Source organism: Bactrocera oleae, chromosome 4 (genome assembly GCF_042242935.1).
Source record: "Bactrocera oleae isolate idBacOlea1 chromosome 4, idBacOlea1, whole genome shotgun sequence".
NCBI classification, from domain to species: Eukaryota; Metazoa; Arthropoda; class Insecta; order Diptera; family Tephritidae; genus Bactrocera; species Bactrocera oleae.
This window is the reverse complement of record NC_091538.1, coordinates 63,992,488-64,008,496: the sequence shown is the minus strand read 5'-3', so window position 1 is coordinate 64,008,496 and position 16,009 is coordinate 63,992,488. Positions and strand designations below refer to the sequence as shown.

General features: G+C 36.5%; 1 protein-coding gene across 11 annotated transcripts in view; it reads right to left on the bottom strand.

Moving 5' to 3' along the window:
* Liprin-gamma (liprin protein kazrin) overlaps positions 1 to 16,009 on the bottom strand; it is a 207,188-nt gene that overhangs the window by 165,995 nt on the left and 25,184 nt on the right. For all 11 annotated transcript variants that reach the window (XM_070108855.1, XM_070108856.1, XM_070108854.1 and 8 more), the window contains one exon: positions 2,249 to 2,293. The gene's annotated coding sequence lies outside the window, so the exon portion shown is untranslated. The remainder of the gene's footprint in view (positions 1 to 2,248; positions 2,294 to 16,009) is intronic.

Sequence of the window (16,009 nt, the reverse complement as noted above, 5' to 3'; positions counted from 1 at the left end):
GGTTGTTTTCATGTTGCACACATTGTGTTGTTATATTGCGGCATATGCAGGTAGAGTTGTGCAGCAGCAATAGGAGCGAGTGCAGCGGTAGCGGCAGCATTATATAATTTGCATGTTTATTGAATTTTACAATTTTAATTCAATTTTATGTTTTAATTTCACTTTATTTTGGGTCAAATGCGCAAGAACGATATGCTCAACCGAATTTATTGCAGATGAATAATGAATAAGTACATATTTTTGCATATAAAACCACATATAATACATATACAAATATATACTCATGTACATATATATAATTTAATGTATGTGCAGTATCTTTAATTATTAAAATCCATACATTTTTGTATAATATATTATTTAAATGCCGTTAAATTGAATATTAATGTCGAAATATTAAATCTGCAATGGCGCATGTAAACTCGCTTAAACACATGTTATGTTCGATATACATGTACTTACATTGTGGAAAATATAAATTTAAAATTTTGAAATTTTTGGCTTACAAAATATATAATTTTATTTTAAAATTTAGCAAGTAGCTACGTTTTAAAAGCCAACCTCAGTGGCAACTTTAAATACAACACTGTTGTGTTAACCACTGCTTACTAATATATATCTGACAACACTAAATTTCACTGTTAGAAAAAAGACAGAATATTCTTTGCAAAAGCCATATTCAAAAATAATAAAAATCTTTATAATAATGTAGGAACCACACAGAACCCAATTTAATACGATTTTGTTTTTGCGGGGAAGTATGAAAAAATTTACTTTCGCATCATCCTTGTATCGTCATAGCAATGGTATGTGCCAGATGCAAGTCACTAAAAGCTGTCTTCTGGGTCATTGATTTCGCTAAAGGCCATTAACGCGCTCGAGTAGGGCGACAGAGCATTGACCTAGCCATAAGGAAGAGCCATGGGAGATCAAGCTAGGGACCATGCCATCAACCAGATTTCAAGCGAAGTCAATGTAAAAATAGTGTCCCTTATATTAATTATTATATAGCATTATCATCTAATAAGAAAAATATTAACTTCGGATAGCATAAAGAGTATAAAAAATTCTGTATCTAGATTTGGACAATAGGGATTCAATTTATAGGGAAACAATTCCTTCGAAGATGGTAGCGCTGCCATGGATAATAATAAAAAGAAATGGGCAAAATTTCTGTTCGATATCGCCAAAACGGAGGGACTAGTTTGCGTACATACACATAGACAAACAGAATGACGTAACTAAATCGACTCAGTCTTTCACTCTGATCATTTATATATTAGGTTAAAAAGTTCATTCGCTTTTTATTGATTTTTCAAAAGATGATTACTTTATGTACATTTGTCCGATTTAAGTCAAATATATGCCGTTTTGTTCGCAAACTTGTTGCCAACGAGGTGCCAACTTCATTATACCCCTCTCGTCGAGAGCTGCGTCCCTATTGACAAAAAAATCGGAGAGCCAATTTTCACAGGCCTCTATTGAGGCCAACTTCTCACCATTAATCGCGTTCGCCATGGACAGGCAAAGATGGTAATCACGTGGTGCCAGGTCCGGACTATAAGGTGAGTGCATTAGGACCTCCCATCCGAGCTCCCGGAGCTTCTGGCGCGTCACCAAAGGCGTGTGTGGCCTGGCGTTGGAACACAATTCGGTCTCTGTTGATCAAAGATGGCCTCTTCTGAGGGCAAGGACTATGCCTATGTATCAAATAAGATTTGGCTCGAGATCGGTTTTTTCAAACTAAAATACCACCATATACGAATATTTTACTAAAGAAAACTCAAATCGACTTCTTCACTGATTATTTGGGTTGATCAAAACCCGTAACGATTAAGTCTGAAATATGTGTATATTCGTTTAAATTTGTATTCGAGCTTTTTTTTTTGTTATGTCAGAATTTATTTATCACGGATTTCAAACTTCCTTCTACTACCAATATATTCGTTTGGGATCTTTAATGATTTATCGGCCATAGAAAGAATTCATTCAATTTGGCCTTAACAAACTAACTGGCTATACATAAGTCAACAATCGAGTGAGGAATAGGATAGATAGGATACAATTATTTCAAGAGGGCATCATAAAACTAAATATGGTTCCAATCTGATAAGTATTTTGCAACCTATGAAACGTCTGCTTGAAGTCGTGCCATATCCTTTACACAATTTTTGTACAAATACACAAAAAGAACTTTTATATTATATTGTATTTAAATTTGACAACCTTGCAATAATTCAAAACTTACCGGTGGCGTATTCGTCGGTTTCAGAGCAAAAACTGTTGCCGTTTTCTGTAATTACAAGAAATTATATAAATTTAGTTTACTTATTTACTGTAAAATATAAAATTGAGTTTGAACATTTTTAGATTAGGTCGTGAAAAAATTTAGCTTATACTGTATATAGATGGATTCAAGCATTAACTACTAATATAATTGGCAGACCGCTTGAAAACGATAAATTTAGAGTGAAGAAAAAACCAATAATCGAGGAAGACTGCTAGGGCTTAAACATACTTTCCAATATCTTACTAATTAAAACCATTCAATTCTTTAACAAAAAGCAAATATACAACGAGTGTATTTTAGTAGCGAGTGCCTCTATAAATTATGCGCTTTTTCCTCTTTCTATGGAACATCCCTACAGTACTAAGCAATCGTCAAATATAGTATAGACTGCAGCTTAAAGTTCGTTGTGAACGTAGATACCTACCCTATTTCCACCGACTCTACATAGAACTGACACAAAGCCTTTCCAAAGTACTTCGACTGATACTAATACACCAAACTAATAGCATCTTCTAACTTCTTTAAATTATAAGCACTTTAAAGTAGTCCCCACCCATTCTCCACTCGTCTCAAATTCCCACACTCCACTAAACACAAAACCGCACCAATCAAACTTCGTTAAGCCTACACAAGTTGGTCAGAATGTGCTTAAACCTCGTATATGCAACACCTGTTACTCGCTGGCATAAATTAACATCTAAGCTTTTGCATTCAAATCTAAATCTACTCAACTACCAACGACAATGACTATCGATTTTCCCGGAGAAAACAAAATATTCACAAAAAAACAAAAAAAATAATAATAAAAGGTAAAAAAATATGAGACAAGAAAAAGGAGGAAGTAAATAATAAAAGTACTCTTGCCACACAGCGTCGAACAGAAGTGATTATGTTGTAGTTTTCAACTTCCCTCCGGACGCTGATGATTGCTAATATAAAATGCGCGCAATGCAAGATTCCAGAGAGAGAAGTAAGAGGAGCAGAGGCGGATGTGTGCCACAAAATGCCGAAGCATTCAAAAAAAAAAAGAATCATATATTTTCCATAAAATTACGTGTATGTTTGATAAGTAAACTTAGTAGGTATATCACAAGTAACTCGCGACCAAAACGATAGGGTGGCAAGAGTGAAGGAAAACAAGCGTTTAGGAACAGCGCGGCAACGGGCGACAGGCAGCATGTATAAACTAAAGAAAAAAACTGACGGAATTTTATAAGATGGGCGGCTGATTTTCCAGCTGTTGCCTACTAAATTTACCAACAACAAAATTTTAAATGGAATTTGTGTGTGAGTAGCCTCATGTACGAACCCGTTGTTATGCAAGAGCCGCGCATAGGGCACTGACACACCCATCTTTTTACCGCGCCGCCGCCTTCTCGTTCGCTTTTGTCATACATCTGCATGGCATAACATAGAAGTACACAGTACAGCATTGCAAAGCTAAGCTTAGTTCGGCTGTCAGTTGTTGACGCCAAAAACGCCCATTGCGCTATATAAAATTGAGAGCAGTATGCATAAGTATTAATGTGTATATATGTATGTGTGTATGTTTTTCGTTTAATATGAACGCGCACTGCCTTTCGATATTATTTTATGAAGTTCCTTCCTATTTCCGTTATGCGAACAAGCTGCTCTACACGCTTCGCCACCGACAGACTTCGCGAACTCACACACTTAGACACTTAGATAAACAAACGTGTATAAAAACATATTTATTGCGCTGGTGAAAGTGTATTGGTGTACCAGCGTATCCTTTTGCTTCGACTATGAACGTCTTTTGTCTGCGCTGCCATGAAACTGCACATTCTGCGTCAAATTCAGTCAAGTCAGTCTTCATCGCACAGAATTTGATATGCCCCCATCTAATGGAATCGTTGTTGGTGCGCACCATACTTTCTACACTTGCTTCATTGAAAATTATATCGCTCGTTGTTGGTTGCTGTGTGTAACCATATACAAACATTCATTTTAGTGCATTCACATACACAAATATACAAGCGAAGAAATATGCAAACGAAGGGATGCTTTGGTGTCCTAACCGCGTGCCTTTAATAATTGTATTAAATTTCCTTGCTTTTCTAGTTGTTGTGTATTTTTTCGGTTCCGTGGGAATATTACGGCACTCAATCGACGCTTTGAGATATGCGTGCCTTTGTCCCTTAAATGATTTAAGTGCATATGGGTATATGTATAAATAGTTATAAAAATATTCTTGCAATAAATTGTTTGCAGTTGACTTTCTTAAATTGAAATTAAACACACTACATTATGAAACAACAAAAAATAGTAACTTTGATTTCACCGAAGCTATAATACCCTACACAAATACAAAAGATTTCTTACAAGAACTTTGATCGGTCAGTTTTTAAGTCAGCTAAATATATGCTATAGAGACTCGATCTGAACAATTTCTTCAAAGACCGCACCGTTACCTTCGGCAATAACCTATGCCGAATTTCAATCTCGTAAAATGAAAAAGTTTTCTTTACAAGCACTCGATTCCGATCGTTCAGTTTGTTTGGCAGCTATATGCTATAGTGGTACGATATCGGCGCTTCCGGTTCCAACTTTGTGGGGAGAAAAGGACGTGTGAAAAATTTCAGATCAATATCTCAAAAACTGAAGGACTAGTTCGCGTATATACAGACAAACGGACGTGGCTAAATCGACTATGCTCATCATGCTGATCATTTATGTATGTATATATTTTATAGCGTCTCCGATGTTTCCTTCCGGGTGCTACAAACTATATGGCAAACTTAATACACTCTGTTCAGGGTATAAGTATCGTAATCCATACATTACTTAACCCTTTTCTTTAGAAGGATAACCTTATGTTCTAAACTTCCATCGAAATTCGTTATTTTTTGCTTTTGTTTGGCTTCTAGTTTGTAGTTGTTAAGTTAGGTTAGGTTAAAACATTATTCCCAAAAGCGGATTCCACTTCTTCTTCTCACAAATCGATAAAGCGCTTTGAATCTGCTACAAATTTGTTGAGACGGCTGCTATTTCGCCAGGTTCGACAAAGATATAACGGCCAAAATGTTACAACCTCAGTCTTCCATAAGCTGGACAATGCGGGAGAAAGTATATGGATGTTTCCACCTCTTCTTGGTCCTTACAACTTTGACACTTAGCGTTCGACAAAATTTGCAGCCACTAGGTCTCTTGAGTTTTGCATTAGGCGAGAAGGATCTCGCAGTCACACAGGAGCTAGTTATTGACCCGCGTTGCTAAGCTCACGCGAAGTCTAAAGGTTCAGTGCTAGTGGACGCAAGAGGACAACGGAGACCCGACTCTTTCCCAATTCAATATGGTCGGACCAGGGTTCTCTTTCTTGGGAACTTATCGGCCTTGCAGTTTCCAATGATTTCGTTATGATTCGGATATTGAAGTAGCTTGATGCGTAGAGTTCGTTAATATAGGATGAGTAGTAAATGCCGGCTCAGTCCAAAGTAGCCTCTTTAGAAAAGAGTGGTAATACATTAAATTTCAAGTCACAATTGTGTAATGTGTTCAGCCCACTTCTTAAATAGACGAAATTGTCTGCAATTTCAAAGTTTCCTCTCTAACAAAAAATTCGAGCGAACTTTAAGGTTATTTCATTTCTTCAACTTCCACATAGAGAAGTAATGAATATGGACAATTCTTTGCTTTGAGAGGACTCAGCTTTTCAATTTTTTTAAATTGGTTATTAATTTGACTCATACTGTCACACTCATACACTTGCATTTAAGTGATAAACCTTCATTTCTTTTTCAATTATTCTTGCATTATTTACTAAATTTTTATTAGAATGGTTTTCTGGATATTTTGCTCTACATTTCGCCTTTTCTATCATCATCACTGCCCATATTATAGGGATTACGTCACTCTCCCTCTCTCTCTCTTGCTGTCCCTCTCGTTTTCCCAGTATTCTTATTCAAGAAGTACATATTTATTTACCGTTTTTCCCGAAAACTTTCCAAAATTTCGGTCGTATTTGTATGTAAACAAAATATGAAAATTTTCCTTATTTGCTTCCCACTCCAACAGGTGCTCGGTAAGTGCTTTAGGTAGGCAATATCAAAAGGAAATTGCGTAAATTTACATATTTAGCCAGAGGTTTGGCGCAATTACTTAAAATATCAAATTCCATCGTCCGAAAGCCAAGCAGCATAACTTGTCCCATATTCCATGCGTAAAAACATACATACATACTCTATATTGAGCTGCCCAAAATGTTTGGTTTTCTTCTTCGACGTCATGCTTTGGCGCACAATTATGCCCCGGCTACGAAATTTATTCAGTCGCGGCATATTTATTTTACCATCAACTCGTGTATTTTTTGGGCATTTAGGTAATGAAGGCAATTTTTTAGACATAATCACTGATTAGGCGACCGTTTGCTGGCTTTATTGCATAGCGTTTGCGTTAAGTGGCAAACGTTTTCACAACTTTTTAAAAGATCATTGAGATATTGGCTGCTTTTTAAGTAAGTGATTATCACAATGAAGGAGAAATTGTCGATTAGGCGTTTAGAAATCAATAAATTTGCAAATGAAGTCGATAAGATGCTAAACGAAAGAGAAAATATGGCTTTGGAAGGAGATAATAGATACAAAATATCGGTTGTAGGTGACATGTGACATAAATAGAAAAATACGGGAAATGGCGAGATAAAGTTTATGAAGCATACACAGTGACTGAGTGTAGTAACTCATTTAAAACGACAAAAGATTTATGGCCGAATAACTATTTTTCAAAAACACATATAAAGAGTCGCAGGTGACCCTTGACAGGTGCCAAATGAAAGATGACTATATATATTGTACTTGTAGTAAGCCATATATGTTCTCATATTTGTGTATATTTAAACATAGATATTTGTGGGCATTAACATACTCGATACCATTGAACCGATTTCATTACAACGTTACTGATTGAATGGCATAAGCTTTTGATTTAACATACCCCCAAAGAAAATAATCTATAGGCGTTAAATTGCATGCTCTTGGCGGAAATTTTACTAAGCCATTTCTCGAAATTAACGAGTCGCCAAACTTTGGACGCAATGTGCCCGGCGACGCAATGTCTCGTTGGAAATAGATATCGTCTGCATCGAGTTCCTCAAATTCATGAAAAAAAAGTCGGTCAACATCATTCATGATGCTCGCTATTGATATATGGTAACGATATTTCGAAAGAAATAAGGCCCAATTAAGCCACCATACCACAATCCGCTCCCAAAGGTCAAAAATGGCGAAAATTTTGTTTATTGAAAAAGCCAGAAATGGGGCTCATCTGAGAAAATGATTTTTCGATGAAAATCGTCGTTGGCTTCCATTATTTCCCTCGGCCAATCAGCAAAGCTACGACGCTTCAAATGGACTGTGGACTTCAGTTCTTGTACCAACACAATCTTATACGGGACTCAACTGTGCAGAACGACATTGAACCGACTGATTCGTATTGGCCTCCACACTAGCCTGAACGGCAGCGATATTTCCTTTACTATGAGTTTTTCTTTGAGGGGAAGATGGTACACTATCAAGGAGAATATAATCATTTTCGCATTTTGCAAATTATGCGTTGCATAGCGTGCTCAGAAAAAACATTATGACGACCTTGTTTTGCGCAAAGAGTTCTGACAGTAGCCACCGCTGAACGTGTATTTGCGTAATAATCTTTGACAAGTTCCAAGCGTTGAAATGTCGACATGATTAAATGGCAAATCTTACTAAACAACTTTAGAATATAGGACTTCAAATTTAACATTAAATGCCTGACTTGCAAGTGACACGGAGTGCCACAAGTATATATATCTATATGGCCACTGATCTGTATGTCCGAAACTCTTATATACTTATAACTATGACGTCATGAGATAGAATGACAACTGAATTTGAAAGGATAACTTGGATAAAAAGTATTTGGTGTGTGAAAGATGACAACTGGCAAATTAAATTAAAATGTACTAGACTCTGCCATAATATAAATAAACAATTAAAACTGTCGAATAAAAGTCAATAGTTATGTCGTTAGATGACAAAATAAATGCTGACAGATGATAAATGACAAATGAGAACTGACAACTGATGGAAATATGATTTTATTTTATCGATTTTCTTAACAAAACAGAAAAAAATTAAAAAATAATTCGTGAAAATAAGTTTACTTTTTCTACCAGTAATAGGCACGACAGGTAACAGATATCTTAATTTAAGTTGAAAATTAGCGACTCAATGAAATACCCGTCGACAAACTACTGGTAAAAGACTATAGGGTTGAAATACTCAATACTAATGGAAATGGGTGAATGGGTGAATGGTGTGTTAGAAAAAGTTGTTTAATTTTTCTTTCCAAAAGTTTAAATTGCTATTAAAATAAGAAAATTATTTTACAACTTGTGCACCAAAAACATTGAGTATTTAAAATATATGTTCGGTTGTTAATATAACTTTGACTTGAATTCACAAATTTCAGTTAAAAAATCCCACCAACTTTATGAATTACTGCCATCTTGTTGAAAGCAAAAAGTAAAGACTTCCAGCCACAGAAACCCGGTTAATTGAAGATTAATGTCATTTCCTTTTTACCTGACCGAAGGTCAAAGCAATCCAGTGACCGCGCACTGACATTTCCTACTCTTCCCAGAAGATTAATAAAATATTTAACTTTTGCGCTTGCTTGCCTTGTAAACCAAAAAATATCAAATTAAAATACATGCAAACGAATTGAGCTGCATGCCACAAATTTATTATTTCATTTGCGTTTTTTTGCTTTTGTTCTTTTATCTTTTTTTAGCGAAAGCGCAGCCGAAAGGATAAAACGCAACAAATAAAACTAAAAACGTAACCCCAACCCTTTCTGGCAGCATTCCCGTCACTCATTCGTTGGAACGCGCCTGTGCCAGCGCATAGTCCAATAAATACTTTATTGTCTAATCGGTGTTTCAAGTTGGCACAGCTCAATCAACACCTACACGCATAACAAACAGCACAATCACAAACACATTTCCACCCACACACACACCCACACAGACCCCTTGGTAGCAGTGAATTAAAATATGCAGCGTGTAAAGAAAATGAAGAACTAACACAGCAATATACAGTTTTTCACTTCGTAAATTTTTCAGAATTTTCATTGTTGTTTTTGTTGGTTGATTCGCTGTGGTTTGAAGCGTGGTTGTCTGGTGTCGATGTAGAATTTTCGTTAGAAAGTCATTAACACGCAACCCATTACTCGGTTACTACGTTGTGTACTGTATATTTTATGCACAGTTACTTTTACCTTTTATGTGTACATTTTTTGTTGCTCTTTGCAACATTTTTATAAAATAATTTTGTTGAAAATTGAGTTGGTTGTGGTTAGTTGCTCGGTTGTTTGGTGGCAACTACTTGTTGTTGTTGTAGTTGTTGCTGAAGGACAACATGTTTTAGCGAATTATTTTTTATTCGAATTTAATACGAAATATTTGTCTAGCAGTTTACGGTTTCCGAAACGAAATTAGGGGCGAACATATTTGTGGTGTATTTTCAGACACAACAACAACGACGAGTATTATTATATAACTAGTAGCTGTATAAATATATATATTTATATGTTTATATATGCTTCACGCACAATAACAACAATATATATGTGTGTATAACTATATATCTATATATATATATATACATATATAGTCGTTAGTTCTATGAGTCGTCAGTTTCTGAGTTTAATTACTTTTTTGCTTGCAACCTTACCTGGCAACTGACAGCAAACTACTGTAAGTTATTTTACAACAAACCCACCTAATAGGAAATTTTTCTGGTATTTTAAAAAAAATAATTTACATTTCGAAACTCATTAGATAGATTAATAATTGATTAGTTCTAAATGGTTTTAATTTGCCTAAAACTTGGCAACATATCCGATAGTTCTTAAATTATGAACCAACCACCAATATAACAGCTGTCTTCGATTCACCAAGCTTTGGAGAGCAGCGAATCGAACAAACCTACGCTAACATGTCCATTGCCGCACGTGCAATTATGTTGTGATTCTTTCTTTGGATTCTTTCAAAAACAATTTATTCCTTAGTTTTGTTTACTACAAGCAATTTTAATTAATTTTAAGTTACTCATTAAAATGTTCTATCAATAGAGTGCAGTACTGGCATGCAAAGGTGGGATACAGACAAAATTAAGCTTATGGAGGTCTTCAAATGACTGTATTAAATTGTTAGAGGCACTGAGAATTTACTACAAGTAGACTTCTTTCATTTCGCTTCTATACCTTCATTTATGATAAACTTTGCCAACAGGGTATCTTTAAATACACATACGAATATATATTACTTTTTCACTTAGGGTTCCAATGTGCTTGTAATATATTCACGTGGTCGCACTATTCGAAGGGTTCGAGCTAAATTAAGTTGTTTTGGCAATAACCAACAAACAACAACTCAATAAATTCTATATGCTAGTGACTTTTGTAATCTGACATTCTTGGTTGGTCATAAAGAAAATTAACCGTTAATTAACAGAAGAGGGAAGGAAAATATATTACATGAATGTAGGTTAGGTCATTTTACATCGGAAAAGTGGTATAATAGCTAATATTTGAAATTTCTACTAAGAAATATTTGCTTAAGACGCATTGTATTTTTAAATCGGCCCGCTCCTGAAACAATGAGGTCTACGTAACTGGGACGAATTTTACTTTGAATTAAATGGTGTCAAGAACTTTTACACATATAAAACACGATTAAAATGTCAATTAATTAAAACGAAAGCCAGTCGCTTGAAAAAGTGAATAGTGTTCATGATTCAGATACTGTAACAGCCAACCACCCGCTATTTTGATTTTACCGATTTCAGAAATCGTCAAGTCAGACCATCATATAAGCACTGTTTCGATTGGTCAGGAGCTAAACATTGCATACAAAATCGTTTGGAATAACTTCAGTAAGGTTGAATACAAAAAGAAGCTCGATATATGAGTGCCACACGATATAAAGAAAAAAAATCGAATTGACCAACAAAATCGATATATTTCTGAAACGGATGGTCACAAATGTTCTGCTATGTGTTTGGTGGGTTTGTCAGAGAATTATCAACTATGAGGGCAGCTCAGACCTTTAGTGTCAACAATTGGACTGTCTGAAGGAAGTAATCGCCTAGAAGCGGCCAGTTTTGACCAAAACAGGCGAAATAGGAAAGAAAATATGGATTCACTGTGGCATTGATACCAACTTTGGAGCACAAAAACTATTAGCGGTCTGTTGAAACCCTTCTAGAACTTACAGTGCCTTACGGTTTGAAGAACCTGATTTTTATTTAGCTAAGACGAAGAACCCGGAGAAAGGCAAGATAACTTAACTGCTTTAAATTCTAAACATGTTGTTGTAAACGATTGAGTAATATACATTCTCAGTCAGTTATCCTTACATATTATTGTATACATTGGGCATAAGCTTCGACATTTTAAATTGTAGTTTTAAGAAGTTTTTTTGGAAAGTGTGCGAAAAGAACAGACTAACCGATGTATGTATGAGAGGCAAAGAACATAGCTTAAATGCTGAGTCATCGTGATACAGCCTGTACTAAAATATACAAATAGACACTTTTAAAACACTATGTGACATTTAAGCCCCCTTTGGACATAATAAGTATCCACATTAGATATTATTGTGTATCCCAAATATGTCAGCATGGCAAATATTTAACTCGAAAGCCATAAATAAACTCAAATCCAATTAAACATTGTCCAGTGCTTACTTTCCCAGGTGGATACTCTTTCACAAATAATGAAATATTTACGCTAACACAAAACGCAAAGAGAAAATGGAGGACTCAACAAAAAGGAACATTTAACGCGAGCACAATGGAGACACACAAGGCAGGTAAGCCGAGAATGAACCGCATAGCCAGACGGTCAGCCGGCGGTGCGTTGTCGGCCAAATGTATTACATTTGTTTGCAAATTTATTTATGTAAAAATTATCGGTGTTGCTCACGTGCTCACGAGCATTTAAGTCCAACGACGGAGACAATACATTAAGTCGCAACTACACTGTAAAATAAGAATAAATCCGCAACAACAACAACAAGTTCGACATTCATGCAATAAAAAGCAATAATGTGCGCCCCCGCAAGGGTAGTACATCATTGTGGCGGCCAGCCAGCTGCCAATAAGCGCTAAGGGTGCACGAAAGCTTGTCAAAGCCGACAGTAAAAACCACCGCACGGCACGGCGCGGCACGCCAGCCATATCGGTAGATAGTGCAACGGTGCGTCAGCCGTTAATGGGTGTGAGAAGTGAGGCCAAAGGGTAACAACAAAATAAAATGTTTGCATGCACAAAAATTGTCAATAAACATGAAGAACACGATAGTGACGTTAAAGTCGACATGACATGACACCCCACCCACCGAGGTGTGACGACAATGTTTGTGCCAAAACTGCTGAATGCGCGCAACACATGGCATGTAGGACACACACAGAGTCAACACGTTGTGCTGCGAATGCTGCTGGCCCAGTTGACTGGCTTACACTTTGCGCTGCCATAATTTAACCGGCGACCGCACGACGGCAGCCACATGAGCAGGTGTGTGTGTGTTTAATGCTGTGTCACCGAACAACCACCAACGACCCCGTTGAGTGGCCGCTTTCAGCAAGGTCGGGGTAGTAACTGAAAACATAGGAGTGTGGGCGCACGGCTTGGCTGCTGTTAGAAGGCGCTGGCGCCAGCGGCAACAATTGTTTCTACAACCCTTCGTTGACGTGTGGCAATACTGGCGCGTTGCTTATGGCTGAAAGTAACATAAATTATGAAAATCTACAGCAGTAACCAAGTAACGAAGCGCTGCTGAAGCAACAGTGTCTACTCAGTTGCATGCATATAGCCTATAGTATATACTAAAACCACACATCTTTGTGACAGTCTAGTTCATCAGTCTGTCTGACAGCCTGCCAAAGTCGCAGATAAGACAGTTGTTTGCCTCTTTACTGTAAGGTTCTTGCTCACGCCTCTTAGTTGCCCCGTTTGCTTGCACCACCAACGTCAGACAGTAGCCCTGTTGCTCAACGCCTTGTTGCTTTCACCACCACCATGTCATCCTTGCCACGCCACGCCAGCCATCTCATGCTGGGCTAGTAGCTACCTAATATTGCTACAGTTTCGTGCTAGCATGTACTCGTATGTATTGTGCCACATGTGCTATGTGGCACGTGCTGAGCCCGCTGTCATGTCACTTGATTGTGAATGCCACTCATTATTTGAAGTTGCAGCTACATATACCGTTATTTTCTTTTGATGTTTGTCTTATGCCGCACACAGCCATACATACTAGTACATCGCCGTGTAATGTGTATACTTTGGCGAAGTGGCAATAGACTCCATCATGCCACAGCCCGCATGAAAGGATTAAGTTGTGCACATTTTGCGGTTGACACGAGCTCGGCAAATGCCGATTTAACTGCTGCCAATAAAGGATAGACAATTTTAGTCTTATGTAAATAGACATAAATTACAAACAATATGTTTTTATGCTTCATATATTTTGGAGTGTATGTAAGCAAGTCTGTGCAGTGGGATAATGATGATATGCTAAACAGTTGAATTTGGAGTTATTTATGTGTGGAGCGAGAGATGTTCGAAAGGGCAACCTTGGTTGGGTAGCATATTTTATTTTATATTTTTAGTGATATTAAGCGGCTATAACAATTCAAAGAGCGACAATAAAATGGTGGGCTGACTTTTTTGTTTTTGTTGGCTCTACTATTGCTCTAAGAGTATAGACTGGAGACTTTAAAACCACTGTCTGCTTTAAAGCAGAAGACTGTTTTTCATAATTTACAGACAATATAAAGTCAAATTTACTGTGAAGACCAAAAACTGGCTGATGAATATTTGACGACAGCCAACCAGCAGCGGAGAAAGATGGAACTCCATTTCGCACCACTAAGTTTCGATTGAATTTCTTATGAGGTTGTTGAAAATCGATTTACCATCTGATCAAGTTTGACTCGGACTGGGATATTAAAACTGGGCACTCAAGCCGAATCGATTTTTTAAGATTGGTACAACCCTATTTTTATGTTCGTATGAAGTTTGATCTCTATATGTCAATTGGGTCGTGAAGTCATGAAAAACTTGCTTAATGCGAGTTGCCACCTCTGTTAATGAAGATAGCACCGAAAAAGTTAAAGAAACCGAAAAAACCAAAATTCGCTGAAGGCACTGAAGGTCTATTAGCTGAGGCTGAAAAATTTGGTTCGGGTTAAAATTGATCATTTGGTAGTCATATATTTAGCTATAGGAATGTCTCATTGTCATGATATTATCTAAAGTGCATAGTTTCTCAGCAGCGTTGTAATTATTTACATGTTACTGGAACAATAATGACTTAATCTTAAAACATCTTAACTACATCGGCGCAGATCCCCTATTGTATGGTAGATGGATTTATGAAATTAAAATATCAATAATTCGGTTGAGCTAAAAAGAAAGAGTTCAGGATAACTGAGAAAAGTTGGCTCAGAGCTACTATATGTCTAAAATAAATGTAGTTATAAATGCATATAGGAAAAGATTTTGGATCAATTTTAGTAAAAAGCAAACCGTTCCGGTAATCTCACTTCCATAATCCGATTATCTAACATTTTTTTGCCACAGCTTCTTTGTATATTATAAGCCACATAGCTTACTACATTTAACCAAACTTTTTTATGTTCTAAGTAAATTACGAACGGCTTACGAACAATGGCTACCTCACAGAACACCTTACACTTAGAATCTTGCATAATGCATCCCTTCACGCTTCTATTCTAATTGAAGTTTTCCAAAACAGTGTTTTTTTAATTATAAAATATTTCTTTACAGCAACATTGTAAAACCAGCAAAAACCACAAACTTTCAAATTGTAAAAGTGGAAAAAATTGCCGACAAACTGCTCTTAATGATCAGATTAATAAACTTGATTTACGCGCATGGCATTTACGCACGCAAAGCATATTCAAGAAAAAATAAATAAATAAAGCGGAAAACAAGAACCACATGCGAAACGCAGATGAAGAGAAAATTGCGCAAATTACATAATATGTAAGCGTTGAACGCAAAAACTCGTTAATATCTTGCGCAGTGAACGAAAATGAGTGGAATAAATAAATGAAGTAAGAACATTGCTGAAATAAACTTTATCCTTGCAGCAGAAATTTGTGAAGAATTAACTAGAGATAAATATGAAAGGAGGTAAACGGGGCTAACCGGCAATGCAACCGCGTTATTTACACTACAGCAGCAAGGAAGAAAAATCCAATTGAGTATTTTGTTGCAATAATTGCTTAACTTGTATGAAGCTTTACAGTTAAGGCACTGCAATTAGTAAAGCAACAAGCCGGTTAAGTAAATTCTGATAACTATTGCAAATTCACTTCTAAACAAGAAAAATATGTTAAGTTCGGCTACACCGAAGCTACATATATACGTGCATTTCTTTTGGCAACTATATATGGAACTAAATCTAAAAACGTAACCGGTTAACAATTTGCAACGAACGTTTTGCTAGTTCTTTGGAGCAATGTTGTTTAATACAAACAATCTTTAAGTCGCATAGTGGTCCGATATCGGCGTTTCGAATGAGTGCAAAATTTCAGGTCGATACCTCAAAACCCCAAGGAATAATTGTTCGCGTATACATAGGCAGTCATACGGAGATGGATAAATCGACTTGGCACGTCACTTTATAGGGTCA